The sequence below is a fragment of the Leopardus geoffroyi genome, chromosome X, assembly GCF_018350155.1.
Source record: "Leopardus geoffroyi isolate Oge1 chromosome X, O.geoffroyi_Oge1_pat1.0, whole genome shotgun sequence".
NCBI classification, from domain to species: Eukaryota; Metazoa; Chordata; class Mammalia; order Carnivora; family Felidae; genus Leopardus; species Leopardus geoffroyi.
The window spans coordinates 93,972,652-93,988,518 of NC_059343.1; the positions used below are offsets into that span (position 1 = coordinate 93,972,652).

A 15,867-nucleotide genomic window follows, 5' to 3' on the forward strand; every position below is an offset into this window, starting at 1 on the left:
TCTCACGGTCCGTGAGTTCGAGTCCGTGGGGGTCTGTGCTGACAGCTCAGAGCCTGGAGCCTGTTTCAGATTCTGTGTCTCCCTCTCTCTCTGCCCCTCCCCTGTTCATGCTCTGTCTCTGTCTCAAAAATAAATAAACATTAAAAAAATTTTAAATATTGAAAATGTAAACAAGAGTAGCTACTTGATCCTATTATATTCCATTTTTATTTTATTTTATTTTTTAAATATATGAAATTTATTGTCAAATTGGTTTCCATACAACACCCAGTGCTCATCCCAAAAGATGCCCTCTTCAATACCCATTATATTCCATTTTTAAATTCAACTCCAAGCGCCTGCAAAAATAATTATGAAACTTATCATTTGTAATGAAAAAGAAAGTATTGGATTCACAGATTAAAAAAAAAAAAACAAATCCCTGAAACTAAACTATGAATAATTATTGATTGGCCAATATATGAGAGATGTCAAAGTAAAAGGCAGCCTTCAATCTCTTAGAGAAGATGCTAATGTTCCTCTAAGACAATGTATTCAATTTGCCTCCCCTCCCAAAATAAAGCAGAAGGAATAATATTAAAATTCAGAAAAATCATTTCTTCAGGGAATTGGAAATCTATAATTGTAAAATTATCTAAATTGATTTATCAGAAAAGTTGTTTCTTTTGCTTTCCCATTGGATTGACCATTTAAAATTTTTTTTTAACATTTAGCTTTGTCAAGATCCTGTATCTTTGTATTTGAACAAATCATATGAATATTTGTACATTTAAGGTCCTCCAAAATGAGGCTTATAAATAAGTTCTGCTTTTTGGCAACTTTCGGTCTACCTTATATCTTGCTGTAGATTTATTTATTTAAAATATTATGAAGCATGTACTGTGTCATGTGAGATTATGGTCAAGAATATAAAAGCGACACTCAGGAATGTTAGATATAATTGCATAGAGTCCTTTTCTCAGGAAACAGTAAAAAAAAAATACTAATATTCCCAAAGCTGTCAGACAGCTAACCCTCAAATCAATGGCCATAACAGAACTGCCTTCACCAGCCTGTTTCAACAGCACACACTTGTGAGACTTTCCCAGAGAAAGACTAAAAATCCTTCCTACTAGAAATGTCTAAACTTCTCTGAAAAATTCCACAACATTTTAGTGAAGAGGGCAGCTCAATGCTAATTTATCCTAATGGCCAGAAATTAATTTCTCTCATATCTGCAAGTAGTTGACAGTTACTAACTGGCATTGGTGAAATACTGGGCTGGGGGGCGGGGGCAGTGGTTACCAGAGCAGGGTTTTGTCTGTCTTCTGGACAGTGTTTATATTGCAATTCAGTTCTCAAAGCCTGTGTTATCCTACTTTGGGCTTGCTCTGTACATGAGCAGTTTAGGGGGGAGGGGAGGGACTTTTGCAAATCTGGGATTGAAAGCCTACTTGAATCTTTCAAACTCATTTATTTTTATTTTTATTTTTTTTAAACATTTATTTATTTTTGAGACAGAGAGCATGAACAGGGGAGGGTCAGAGGAAGAGGGAGACATAGAATCTGAAACAGGCTCCAGGCTCTGAGCTGTCAGCACAGAGCCCGACGCGGGGCTCGAACCCAAAGACCGTGAGATCATGACCTGAGCCGAAGTCGGACACTTAACCGACTGAGCCACCCAGGCGCCCCTCAAACTCATTTTTGAAATGCTACCGAGACACTTGTTTGGAAAACCCATCTGATGATATACAGGATTCAAACTGTGATGTTCTAGTTTGCCATCTCTGATCAGTTGAGCACAGATTGTTCCAGAAGAGAATATTGGAGTCTAGAAGGAAAGTGACTTAGCCTAAGACCAACCTCTTTAATTGGCTTACAAAGTAAGGGTTGGAGCCTAGACCACTTAAAGCCCTGTCCAAGCATTTTCCACTAGTCCAAAAATGCTTCCTCTCTTTGTTACTGTATTTCGAATAATAGTAATCCTTTAAATATAAATAAAAATACTATCAGAAACACATTTAACCTCAGGTTAAGTGTAAATCTATTTCTCGTTGCCTTTGCATTCCTTAAAATTATAACAAAAGTCATATAAATAGGAAAGACAGGCATACTACATTGAGAAACTTAGCAGAAACAAACGTGAGATTCGCAAAATGAGTCATGTGAAAAGAAACACCCTAAAAACTTCATCTGGAAATCAAGCACCTTCCAGTTAATTTCAGGAGTTAAAAAATTTTTTTTCTGTACAACACATTTACACAGACATACACTTTGCGTCATAACCCTGGATGTTGGCAAACGTGATTTATAGCGTGGGATACTTACAGGTAAGATTACACATGTGAGTATTGCTGTTTGTGACCTTTCTCATGGACTGTAATGAGGTCACTTTGTAGGCGCTCCAGTTTTTGACGCATGGAGTCACTTTTGGTTAATTAAGATGCAGCCACAAAATAGAGTCCTTGAAATGAAGCCTACTCTAAAGATAATTGCCCAGCGTATTTAGACGTGACCAAACAAACATCTTAGTTTCCTGCCTTTTGTCTCAACCTCGCAAATATTATAGCCCTCAAACAGATTCAAAGTCAGTCTTGCAGAGGATTTTTGTTTTGTTCTCCCCCCACCCCCCACGTCTTCTCTGCTTTCCTCTTCTCTCCTCTTAGCTATCATAGTCTAATACCCTGACTTCATCATTCGTTCCTTCCTTAATTTACAAATATTTATTAAGGCCATCATCAAGCACTAGGGATGCAAAGATTTGCAAAGTATGTTTATATAACTCAGCCTGGTCAGAGAGCGAGACTTTTAAGTCAATAAAAGCAGTAGGGTATTAAGTGCTAAAATAAAAATGTGCCTACAGTCTTAGTGGACACTGAAGAAGTGACTGTCTAATTGGTAGACTCAGGAAGGGCTTCACAGAGGGAGCCACGCTTAGGCTGCATTTAGATTGATGAATAGAGTTTTCTAGTCTAACAAAATGAGAAACATACTGCACATAGCAGATACATGGTGATTAAAGGCAGTTGTTGAGGCCACAGATTTAACGTCACTTATCTTTTTATGCCCAACACCTAGCTCAGTGTCTGGCATATTATAGGCAGTCAGAAAATGTTTGTTATAAGAGAAATATTGTGTATGGAAAGCTGTAAGTACTGTGGTTTGATTAGAACATGGGGCTAAAGGGAAGGAGGGGTGAGAATGAGGCGAGAAAGGTAGGTTGGTGATAGATTACGGAGAAACCCGAACTCAGGACTATGACAGGACTCAAAAGAAGAAATGGAGGTTAAAGATATCTTAAAGGTATAATTGCCACATCGTGTTTCCTGAAGGACGATTGTGTCAGAAGGAAGAAATAAGTCAAGAGTGACAGTCACATTCTGGCTCGGGCTCGTGGTCGGATGATCACTTCATTTACCTAGTAGGGGAGGAAAAATGAACTTTGGGGGAGCTCCGGAAATACATTGTTTCAGAGAAAATAGATTTGGAATAGCATGAACTAGTGAAAGTGGCGGTTGGAGAAACGATGCGAAGTGTAGAAAGAGGTAGCTTTTGGGGGGGAGGGGGAGGGGGAGACATTTTCCATTTCTCTTCTCAAATTCCTCCTCTGCCCAGCTCTTGCTCCAGGAAGCTAACTAAGCTTCATGGACTGTATCACTGGATTCTCTTGCTCTCATTTTACCCTTGGAGGTACCAGTGAGAAGAATCAGTAGGAGGTATGAGGGCAAATGGAAAGGTCTGTTTGGGTATTTATTCACCGGACCCTTCCCTGTGAGGCCATGGCTTGGCTCAGTTTTGCTGTCTATACCGTCGTCTTTTTCCTTCTGGTCTAGGAGTTGTAAAAGCTTTCTCCTGTTGCTACCACAGGATGCAGTATCATCTCTAGTTGCTTCCCTTTAAAGTTTGCGTGCGTCTTTATCATGAACCTCTTGGTTAAAGTCTCCTTCATTCCCTGTTTGACTCTGGCTGTTTTGTTGTTGTTGTTGGAACCCTAAGTTGATACAATTGGCAATGCAGCTGTTGTTGTTGTCGTCGTTATAAAGTTGTACAAGGGAAATTGGCAAATGAAGGTCTGTTCGAAAGCCAATATGATATGGGAATGTGGCAACATACCTAAAATAAGAGTCAATAACGTGATTAGAAAACAGTGATCAATGAGCCAAAGGACTGTCTTAGTCCATTTGGGCTGCTATAACAAATACCATGTACTGAGTGACTTCAGAACAGGAAAACATTATTTCTCTTAGTCCTAGAGGCTGGGAAGTCCAAGGTCAAGGCACTGGTACAGTAAGTATCTCGTGAAAGCCCACCTCCTGGTTTATAGACAGGTGTCTTCGTGCTGTGTCCTCACGTGGCGGAAAGTGTGAGGGAACTCTCTAGGGCCTTCTTTTATAAGGGCACTAAGACCAATCGTGACAGCTCCACTCTCGTGACCTGATCAACTCCCAAAGACCCTACCTTTAAATACCACTATCACATTAGAGATTAAGTTTTACCACGTGAATTTGGGGGGAGCACAAACAGTCTATAGCAAAGACTTGTAATGAGAAGGGGGTATGATTTTAGATTAGACGAAGGGCTGAAAAGGCACAGTGGCAAGTTATCGAGGAAATAATGCATTTTTTTTAATAGAGGGAGAAAACTTGAGAGCACAAGGTAACATTAGACAAATGTAACAAATGACAATAACATTCTCATTTCAATTGAGAAATCAATAGGAACACGTAACCTTAACAGTAAGGTATTTTCCATCTCTGCCCCTGCAGTAGCCTGCACGTTCTAATCTTGTCCCCACCAGTGCGTGTCTGGAAACATCTCATCTATGAGGAAATGACCAAATTTTGGTCCCAGATACAGTTTTCCACGACAAGGAATGAAGAAACTTGCCGATTCTATGTTCTGAGTACTGAAAAATCAAGTATGGTCCTGCAGGTCTGTGTATTCCAGAAAGCAAGAGAGTGCATGGTGGGGATGCACAGTGTCTGCAAGTTTCACCTTGGTCCACTGCAGGAGGGGGATCTAGAGCCAGGAAAACTCCTGCCCGGGCTGGCAGCGTTGGAGATGGTGGGTGCACATAAACACAGTGGGGGCAGGGCGCCCCGTTGACAAGGTAGGTGGAGAATGTTTGCACTACCCTGATCACCACAGATATGCCTGCATCTAGCCTGGAAGGGCCGGCCAGGGAGGAAAATACTGCCTGCCACCTCATTTGCTCTTGGAGAAGTCTCTCAAAGATCCCTCCCCCTACGGCATACCCTGCGAAATTAGGAAATCAATTTCCTTCCCGTATACCCCAGGCAGTTTTCAAACTGCTGCTTGTGTGTCAAACTGCTGTTGTATGTCAGTTGGGGCTGTTGGTTGTGCTGTTTCTTTAAGGATGGGGACTCAGTTTCCTATTGCTCTCCGGCTCTCCCAGTGCAGAGACCAGTGATTTCTAAAGTTCCTGGTGTTAAGCTCCATTGACTGTTAAGATCTCTCAAAGCCACGCCCCCTTGGTTTTCAAAACCAAATATTATGGGGATCCGTCTTCCCAGTGTGGGTCTCCCATGCCTGGGGCGCCTGGCATGGGTCTTCTCCTCTCCTCTCTCCATACCTGCTGCAACCCTCCCTTTTGGTACTTAGAGTATGCCCTTTTCTGAGTTTACAGAGAACTCTGTTCAAAAGTTGACAGACGTATTGTCTTCTCTGTGGTTATCAATTTTTTTCTTTGTCCAAGATAATTTCAAGGGAGAAAGATGGATTATTCAGCATGTATAGATCGTCCATGCTCCTCTAATCAAGATCATTTATAAATATTTATTTTTAGACTGGTTTTGCTCATTCATTTCTGCTTCATTCCTGTTTATAATTACACCAAAAATAATAAGATGCCTAGGAATAAACCTAACAAACAAGTGAAAGACTCGTACACTGAAAACTGTGAAACACTGATGAAATAAATTGAAGACAACAGAAAGAAATGGAAAGACATTCCATGCACATGGATTGGAAAAAACAAATATTGTTCAAGTGTTTGTACTACTCAAAGAAATCTATATAATGCAATCCCTATCAAAATACCAACATCGCTGGATGCCTGGGTGGCTCAGTCAGTTAAGCATCTGACTTCAGCCTGGGTCATGATCTCACGGTCCATGAGTTCGAGCCCCACATCGGGCTCTGTGCTGACAGATCAGAGCCTAGAGCCTGCTTCGGATTCTGTGTCTCCCTCTTTCTCTCTCTCTGCCCCGTCCCCACTCCCGCGCTCCCTCCCTCTCTCTCTTTCTCTCAAAAATAAAAATTAAAGAATATTAAAAATATACCAACATTGCCTTTCACAGAACTAGAACAAGCAATCCTAAAATTTGTATGGAACCACAAAAGATCCTGAAGAGCCAAATCAATTTTTGAAAAAAAAGCAATGCTAGAGGTATCACAATTATAGACTTTGAGTTGTATTACAAAGCTGTAGTAATCAAAACTGTATGGTACAAGTACAAAAATAGACACATAGATCAATGGAACAGAATAGCCATTCCAGAAACAAACCCCAAATTGTATGGTCAATTAATCTTCAACAAAGCAGGAAAGACTATCCAATGAGAAATAGTCTCTTCAACAAATGGTGTTGGAAAAATTCCATAGCCACATGCAAAAGAATGAAACTGGACCATTTTCTTACACCATACACAAAAATTAATTAAAACTGGGCCAAAGACCTACATGTGAGACCTGAAACCATAAAAATCTTAAAAGACAGCATAGGCAGTAATCTCTCTGACATCAGCTGTAGCATCATTTCTCTAGATATGTCTCTAGAGGCAAGAGAAACAAAAGCAGAAGTAAACTATTGGGACTACATCAAAATAAAATGCTTCTGCACAGCAAAGGAAACAATCAGCAAAACTAAAAAGGCAACCTACCGAATGGGAGGAAATATTTGCAAATGACATTCCAATAAAGGGTTAGTATTCAACATATATAAAAAACTCCTACAACTGAACACCCAAAAAACAAATAATCCAATTAAAATATGGGAAGAAGACATGAACAGACATTTCTCCAAATAAGACATCCATACGGCCAACAGACACATGAAATTATGCTCAACGTCACTCACCATCAGAGAAATGCAAATCAAAACCAAAATGAGATATCACCTCACATCTGTCAGAATGGCTAAAATCAAAAACACAAGAAACAAGTGTTGGTGACAATGTGGAGAAAAAGGAACCCTTGTGCTATGTTGGTCAGAATGCAAGCTGGTAGGTTTACTATAGAAAAAGAAAACGGTATGGAAGTTTCTTAAAAAATTAAAAACAGAAGTACTGGGATGCCTGGTTGGCTCAGTCAGTTAAGCACCTGCCTCTTGATTTCGGCTCAGGTCATGATCTCAAGGTTCAGTGTGTGGGATTGAGCCCTGCGTTGGGCTCCATGCTCAAAGCGTGGAACCTGCTTGGGACCCCCTGTCTCCCTCTTTCTCTGCCCCTCCCCCACTCATGCGTGCTCTCTCCCTCTCAAAATAAAGAAATATACATTTGAAAAATAAAAATAAAAGTACCATATAATCCACTAATTGCAGTACTGGATATTTACCTAAAATGTACCAAGAAAAACCCCACCCTAATTCAAAGGGGTACATGCACCCCTACGTTTATAGTAGTACTATTTGCAATAACCAAATTATGGATTCAGCCCAAGTTGCCATCTACAGTTGAACGTATAAAGAAGGTGTGGTGTGGATGTATACAACGGAATATTTTTCAGGCGTTAAAAAATGAATGAAATCTTGCCATTTGCAATGACATGAGTAGAACTAGGCTGTATAATGCTAAGTAAAATAAGTCAGAGAGAAAGACAAATACCATATGATTTTATTCTTGTAATTTAAGAAACAAAAAATGCACGAAGGGGAAAAAGAAAAGGAGACACAAACCAAGAAACGGGCACTTAGCTACGGAGAACAAACTGATGGTTACAGGGGTGGTGGGGAAGGTGGGGGGGGATGAGTGAAACAGGTGATGGCGATTAAGGAGTGCACTTGTGGTGATGAGCATCTGGTAATGTATGGAATTGTTGAATCACTACATTGTACACCTGAAACTACCATGACACTATGTGTTCTCGTACTGAAATTAAATTAGAAACATAAAAAATAAAACAACACTGGGTCTGCAATTTGATCTTAGGTGACCCGGAAAAATGCTTGGTTTGTTTTCTGTCTTTAGACCAGTTGTCTAGCCATGGCCACAGAGCTCCCTTGTCCAAACACCATCACTGAGAAAAAGTAGGCTGCTGGGTCTTTCTTGCATCTTCACTTTGAAAGATCGTCTCAAAGAAGAAGAGCTGTCTTTTGCCTTTCTTGCTGCTAGAGTTTTAGCACTCAGTCGTGGCTCGGTCGCATACTCTGGACGTCCCACTGCCTTGCCCTGATGCTTTGCACACAGTGGGTGCAAACATGTTTGGGGGTGTGGTGGTGATCAGAGGAGGGGGCAGGATAGAATTTATTTTTATTGACTTAATGACTGAAGAGAAGTCAGTTGTTTTTGCCAGTACTTAAGATGGCCATGTCTTCAGTGGCAGGGGACCTGAATCCCAATTCTGCTACTTAGAACCTTTATCAATTTGGGTGAGTCGCTTACCTTTCCTGGGCCTCAGTGTTCCTACCTATCAAATGGGACTAGAATTACTTGCCTTGCATACCCTATCAAATAATGCATGAAATAGTGCAAATGAAAACAGTTTGGGAATGTTTGTCATGTTTTTTTTCCCCTTCAATTTGCTCACTCCTAGCATGCTGACCATCCATTTGCTCTAGCAACTAATGACACCTATTGTTGGTCAGGGATAGTTTTGCCTTGGCATTCCTCTCAAAATTCTAGGGAATGTCATCTGGTCCTAGAGATTTAGTGACATCCTCAATGCAGCCAGACATAGGCAAATTTCTGAGAAAGCCAAGGAGATGTTAGAGAAATACTCTGACCAACTAAGAATAAATCCAGTAGCTTGAAGCAGAGATTTTTAAGCATACGGGAGTTGAAATACACTGGTATTGTATACGTGATTTTTATAGTCTCAAGTCTCCCACATGTATAGGCCTGTGACTATCTTTTAAAAAATTTTTAATGTTTATTTTCTAGAGAGAGAGAGAGACAGAGACAGACCAAGCAGGGGAGGGGCAGAGAGGGAGACACAGAATCCGAAGCAGGCTCCAGTCTCTGAGCTGTCTGCACAGAGCCCAATGAAGGGCTCGAACTCACGAAACCACGAGATCATGACCTGAAACGAAATCGGACGCTCAACGAAGTGAGCCACCCAGGCGCCCCTAACTATTTTTTAAGACCAAAGTGACTCAAAATATTTTGGGTTTGAACAATTATGTTGAATCTTCAGGACCTTCCCTTGAAACCACTTTAGGTCTCTAGAACATTTAGGAATGTTTCTGATGTTCCATTTAAGGAACAAAATTTAGGGGCCAGGGGACAGAGATCCGCATGTCTGAGGATGGATCGTGGCTCAGATTCCTGGACAACTCTCTGTGTGAGCCAGCAGCACACTGCACCCCTCCCCCCTCCATCCTGTTACTTCTGGGAAGTCTGAAGGTGTCATGCCCTCACCTATTGGGGGCATATTTCTGTTCTTCCTCCTTTTCCTGTGTCCCGGTCACTGCTGATGGTGGTGACACTGACCTTGCGGCTGGTGAGGTCGGCAGTAACAATCATTGGTGCTGCAGGCTCTCTCACCCCACCCGCATGTGACGGAGGAGGTGTAGGCTGGGAGGTGTGTTCTCCTTGTTGCCCTTGGACCTCGGGAGGGAGCTGAAGGCCTGAAAGGAAGAGACCTCCCAGATGGAGATGCTTCTCACAAGGGACTGGTCCTGTTTACGCTTCTGGGAGGGAGACGGTGCTGGCTGGCTGTTGCGGAACATCGCGTAGGTCATGTCCATCTTGGAGGACTGGGTGCTAGAAGGCTCACATGGCTGATCAGCAGCACCGACTGCCGGGTGATGCGGCTGAGCTTGCATGTTCTCCCAGTGGGTCAACTTCTGGGTGCCTGCCCCGGTCTCAGGAGTCACAGTCATGTGCTGCACTGACCTGTGCTTGGCCACTCCAGTCACATGCCGCCACGCCAGGGAAAGCAAGATTTTCCAAGTCCGAATCGATCAGGCCTGGTGGGCAACTAGGCCCAGTCTGATCTGAAGACACTGTAGAGACACGAAATTGCCAGCATGTGTAGAAGAAGGACATGGCTGCCATCCTGCGTCTGGGCGGACACATGATGACAGCTTGATAGAAAGAGTCAGGAGGGGCACAGATCTGGGCTGTTCCTGTCCTCAGGGGCATGCTCTGCTGGGTCGCTGAGGTCATGGCTGCCGCTGAGGGCTGGTAAAGGGCAGATTGGTAACTTAGGAGACTTCGGCTTCGGCTAAATAAATACTGGCGCTGGTAGATGGTTGTTGAAGGTCATGGTGACGTTGGTCGGTGTGCTGGGGCCACCTGCCTGATCAAGATGGTTTTGCCTGGGTTTGCAGTGTCCTCCGTATTCGCCCAGTGCTTGCAGACCTCCACGATCTGGAAACAGTTGATTTGTGTATAACGGGAAAAATCAAGTAAGTGTCTCAGGGTTTCAACTGGAATGATGTTCAGCATCTATGGTCAGCGTCTTCTTTAATAGGTCAATGAACTCCCGCCAGTCTGCCTTTTCCACAAACATGCCACTGCCTTCTAAATCTATTGTCGTGTTCACTTGGGCCACAGCATCTAAATAGTGGAAAATGTACTTCCTTGCTTCTTTCTACTTAACCGCCATTTCTGCTTCATGGTCCTCTGGTGTCTTCAGCCTCGGCAAAGTATAGGAAAACTCTATGTCCCAGTTGAAAAGCCTAGTTGTCTTTGTCCCTGCACTTCATAAATGTTTATCTGGCAAACCTTGTTTTTGTGAAATACACCAAATCCGATTACATTCGGAAGCTCCTGGGTAGGGTGGCCAGCCCAGGAACAATTCGGTAATGACAGCGCAGCGACCACATATCAGTTGCCTCTCAAAATGGTAAACCAGGGATGATCTCAGGGGCCCCGTAACATCCGGGCTGCAAGTAGGTAGAACACATAGCTCTGGACACGTGACTGGCTGAACCAAAGTCAATGACCTTTACTCTGTAGGGTTATCGAGATGGGATCACCCAGCGTGGTGTTTTCTCATTTGGGGTCAGCATGGATAAGAATTAAGCTTTGGAGTTTCATGAGGGCTGTGGCTACCTGCTGGAGGCCTGTACAAATGTATCTGAGTGGCAACGGGCTAAACTTACTCTGCTTCGAAAGGTCATGGAGGTCCTGCTCCAACATCTCAAAAAACCAAGCATGTGGGATCCTTGTGCTGGAAGCACTCATAGACGCAGACACAGTTGTAGTCCTCAGCTCTCCCGCTCTCAAGGGGGCCAGGATCCTCTCCTCAGTCTGACCTTGCCAAGCACATGGAGGGGTGGTTCTCCAGGATTTTGATGGCCACACTTTCAATGGGGCCCCATTTCTGGCACTGGACGGCTTACTAAACATCCCTTGGCCCAAGAAATCTAAAAGTTCCTGAGCGTTGGTCATAGAGCACAGTACTTCATGCTAGGCTAGCTGAGAATCACCTTCACGGTTGGAGCCACTGTTTTTGGAGGGGGTAGTCATTGTGGTGGCAGTGGCTACCATGGCCCCACTTGCATTATTCTGAATCATGGATGGATGCTCTTTGATGATCTGCACGCTCCTTCTGTTTCTATCTCCTCACTCTTATGCTTGAGTCCACAATTTTGTTAGGTATGAGGAAGGCTCACGGTGCTTCAACACATTAGGTTATGTTGAGACAGTTAGGGATCATGGGAGCAAGCCCTAAGTAGAAAACACTATGCACCTGGGGCACTTTCTATTGGCTGTTACTGTTAAACTGCTTCTCTTAGAGCACAACACTAGGATGCAGCCCCATATAGAAGCCAGACTTCAGACAGGACCCTGGCTCCATGACGCGTCAACAAGCTACCTGAATTGCCTGCCAATATCAACCCATGAGGATGAGGGGACTTTCTCTCTACACAAGCAGGGCATCCCCTCTGTTCAGGGAGGCAAGCCTGATTATTTATTCTCTGTTGACGCTGTGTCTTGCTTCGGCTCGAGCCCTTGAATTTTGGGGTCTGGCCTCATTTCTATTGTTGTCTGGCTGAGAAACCAACGCCTGCGAAAAGGTGATCCACCAAGAACTTGTCCAGTGAAATAAGTACTATATTCTGATGTTACAGCTCTGTGCCCGGTGCTTCTGGGGAGGATGGTTTCGCTCAGTTTCTTTACACTACAAAAAGCACTTGATTTAAGGGTGTGAGGGGAGAACACGTGCACACGCAAGGCTATACCTTCACCAGCGGGGCGGGTATCTTGAGATGGACCGCCACAGGAAAGGAAACAGAGTGTGCAAGCTGGGCTCACCCGCCCCAGCCTCGGAATCTGCGACCTTGACCCCGTGTCTCCATGCTTGGCCAGTTTTGGGGGACTGGGCACCAGTTTTGGGGGACTGGGCTCCACCGCCACCAAGGTGGGGTCCTGAGCAGAGTTCTGGGGCAGGCGGGCAAGTGGGCACAGTGGTTCCTCGATGGGTGTGCGGTGGGGCAGGAGCCCAGGTGGGTAGTGCACAGCCAGTGCCCAGACAGCGCTTGGCCGGATCTCAGCTCCTGTGGTTACCAATTTTCTATAGATGTCTTCATGTATCTCTGTGTACATTTAATGTCACTCTTGGCTTTTCCCCCTAATCTTTTTTTTAAAATTCGTTTTAAAACAGCCTCATGGTTATATAAATTAAAATTATTTTCTTAAGATTTTTTTTATATTCTTTTTTTTTATAATATATGAAATTTATTGTCAAATTGGTTTCCATAAAACACCCAGTGCTCATCCCAAAAGGTGCCCTCCTCAATACCCATCACCCACCCTCTCCTCCCTCCCACCCCCCATCAACCCTCAGTTTGTTCTCAGTTTTTAACAGTCTCTTATGCTTTGGCTCTCTCCCACTCTAACCTCTTTTTTTTTTTTTTCTTTTTTTCTCCCCCTCCCCCATGGGTTCCTGTTAAGTTTCTCAGGATCCACATAAGAGTGAAACCATATGGTATCTGTTTTTCTCTGTATGGCTTATTTCACTTAGCATCACACTCTCCAGTTCCATCCACGTTGCTACAAAAGGCCATATTTCATTTTTTCTCATTGCCACGTAGTATTCCATTGTGTATATAAACCACAATTTCTTTATCCATTCATCAGTTGATGGACATTTAGGCTCTTTCCATAATTTGGCTATTGTTGAGAGTGCTGCTATGAACATTGGGGTACAAGTGCCCCTATGCATCAGTACTCCTGTATCCCTTGGATAAATTCCTAGCAGTGCTATTGCTGGGTCATAGGGTAGGTCTATTTTTAATTTTCTGAGGAACCTCCACACTGCTTTCCAGAGTGGCTGCACCAGTTTGCATTCCCACCAACAGTGCAAGAGGGTTCCCGTTTCTCCACATCCTCTCCAGCATCTATAGTCTCCTGATTTGTTCATTTTGGCCACTCTGACTGGCGTGAGGTGATACCTGAGTGTGGTTTTGATTTGTATTTCCCTGATAAGGAGTGACGCTGAACATCTTTTCATGTGCCTGTTGGCCATCCGGATGTCTTCTTTAGAGAAGTGTCTATTCATGTTTTCTGCCCATTTCTTCACTGGGTTATTTGTTTTTCGGGTGTGGAGTTTGGTGAGCTCTTTATAGATTTTGGATACTAGCCCTTTGTCCGATATGTCATTTGCAAATATCTTTTCCCATTCCGTTGGTTGCCTTTTAGTTTTGTTGGTTGTTTCCTTTGCTGTGCAGAAGCTTTTTATCTTCATAAGGTCCCAGTAATTCACTTTTGCTTTTACTTCCCTTGCCTTTGGGGATGTGTCGAGTAAGAGATTGCTACGGCTGAGGTCAGAGAGGTCTTTTCCTGCTTTCTCCTCAGGTTTTGATGGTTTCCTGTCTCACATTCAGATCCTTTATCCATTTTGAGTCTATTTTTGTGAATGGTGTGAGAAAGTGGTCTAGTTTCAACCTTCTGCATGTTGCTGTCCAGTTCTCCCAGCACCATTTGTTAAAGAGGCTGTCTTTTTTCCATTGGATGTTCTTTCCTGCTTTGTCAAAGATGAGTTGACCATACGTTTGTGGGTCTAGTTCTGGGGTTTCTATTCTATTCCATTGGTCTATGTGTCTGTTTTTGTGCCAATACCATGCTGTCTTGATGATGACAGCTTTGTAGTAGAGGCTAAAGTCTGGGATTGTGATGCCTCCTGCTTTAGTCTTCTTCTTCAAAATTCCTTTGGCTATTCGGGGCCTTTTGTGGTTCCATATGAATTTTAGGATTGCTTGTTCTAGTTTCGAGAAGAATGCTGGTGCAATTTTGATTGGGATTGCATTGAATGTGTAGATAGCTTTGGGTAGTATTGACATTTTGACAATATTTATTTTTCCAATCCATAAGCAGGAAATGTCTTTCCATTTCTTTAAATCTTCTTCAATTACCTTCATAAGCTTTCTATAGTTTTCAGCCTACAGATACTTTACATCTTTGGTTAGATTTATTCCTAGGTATTTTATGCTTCTTGGTGCAATTGTGAATGGGATCAGTTTCTTTATTTGTCTTTCTGTTGCTTCATTATTAGTGTATAAGAATGCAACTGATTTCTGTACGTTGATTTTGTATCCTGCAACTTTGCTAATTCATGTATCAGTTATGGCAGACTTTTGGTGGAGTCTATCAGATTTTCCATGGATAATATCATGTCATCTGCAAAAAGCGAAAGCTTGACTTCATCTTTGCCAATTTTGATGCCTTTGATTTCCTTTTGTTGTCTGATTGCTGATGCTAGAACTTCCAGCACTATGTTAAACAACAGCGGTGAGAGTGGGCATCCCTGTCGTGTTCCTGATCTCAGGGAAAAAGCTCTCAGTTTTTCCCCGTTGAGGATGATGTTAGCTGTGGGCTTTTCATAAATGGCTTTTATGATCTTTAAGTATGTTCCTTCTATCCCGACTTTCTCAAGGGTTTTTATTAAGAAAGGGTGCTGGATTTTGTCAAAGGCCTTTTGTGCATCAATTGACAGGATCATATGGTTCTTCTCTTTTTTTTTGTTAATGTGATGTATCACGTTGATTGATTTGCGAATGTTGAACCAGCCCTGCATGCCAGGAATGAATCCCACTTGATCATGGTGAATAATTCTTTTTATATGCCGTTGAATTCGATTTGCTAGTATCTTATTGAGAATTTTTGCATCCATATTCATCAGGGATATTGGCCGGTAGTTCTCCTTTTTTTACTGGGTCTCTGTCTGGTTTAGGAATCAAAGTAATACTGGCTTCATAGAATGAGTCTGGAAGTTTTCCTTCCCTTTCTATTTCTTGGAATAGCTTGAGAAGGATAGGTATTATCTCTGCTTTAAACGTCTGGTAGAACTCCCCTGGGAAGCCATCTGGTCCTGGACTCTTATTTGTTGGGAGATTTTTGATAACCGATTCAATTTCTTCGCTGGTTATGGGTCTGTTCAAGCTTTCTATTTCCTCCTGATTGAGTTTTGGAAGAGTGTGGGTGTTCAGGAATTTGTCCATTTCTTCCAGGTTGTCCAATTTGTTGGCATATAATTTTTCATAGTATTCCCTGATAATTGTTTGTATCTCTGAGGAATTGGTTGTAATAATTCCATTTTCATTCATGATTTTATCTATTTGGGTCATCTCCCTTTTCTTTTTGAGAAGCCTGGCTAGAGGTTTGCCAATTTTGTTTATTTTTTCAAAAAACCAACTCTTGGTTTCGTTGATCTGCTCTACAGTTTTTTTAGACTCTATATTGTTTATTTCTGCTCTGATCT

At 42.6% G+C, this 15,867-nt stretch overlaps 1 pseudogene; it reads right to left on the minus strand.

The window, feature by feature from the left end:
- Positions 1-3,875: 3,875 nt before the first annotated feature.
- LOC123594423 lies at positions 3,876-12,713 on the minus strand (annotated as a pseudogene).
- Positions 12,714-15,867: the final 3,154 nt, after the last annotated feature.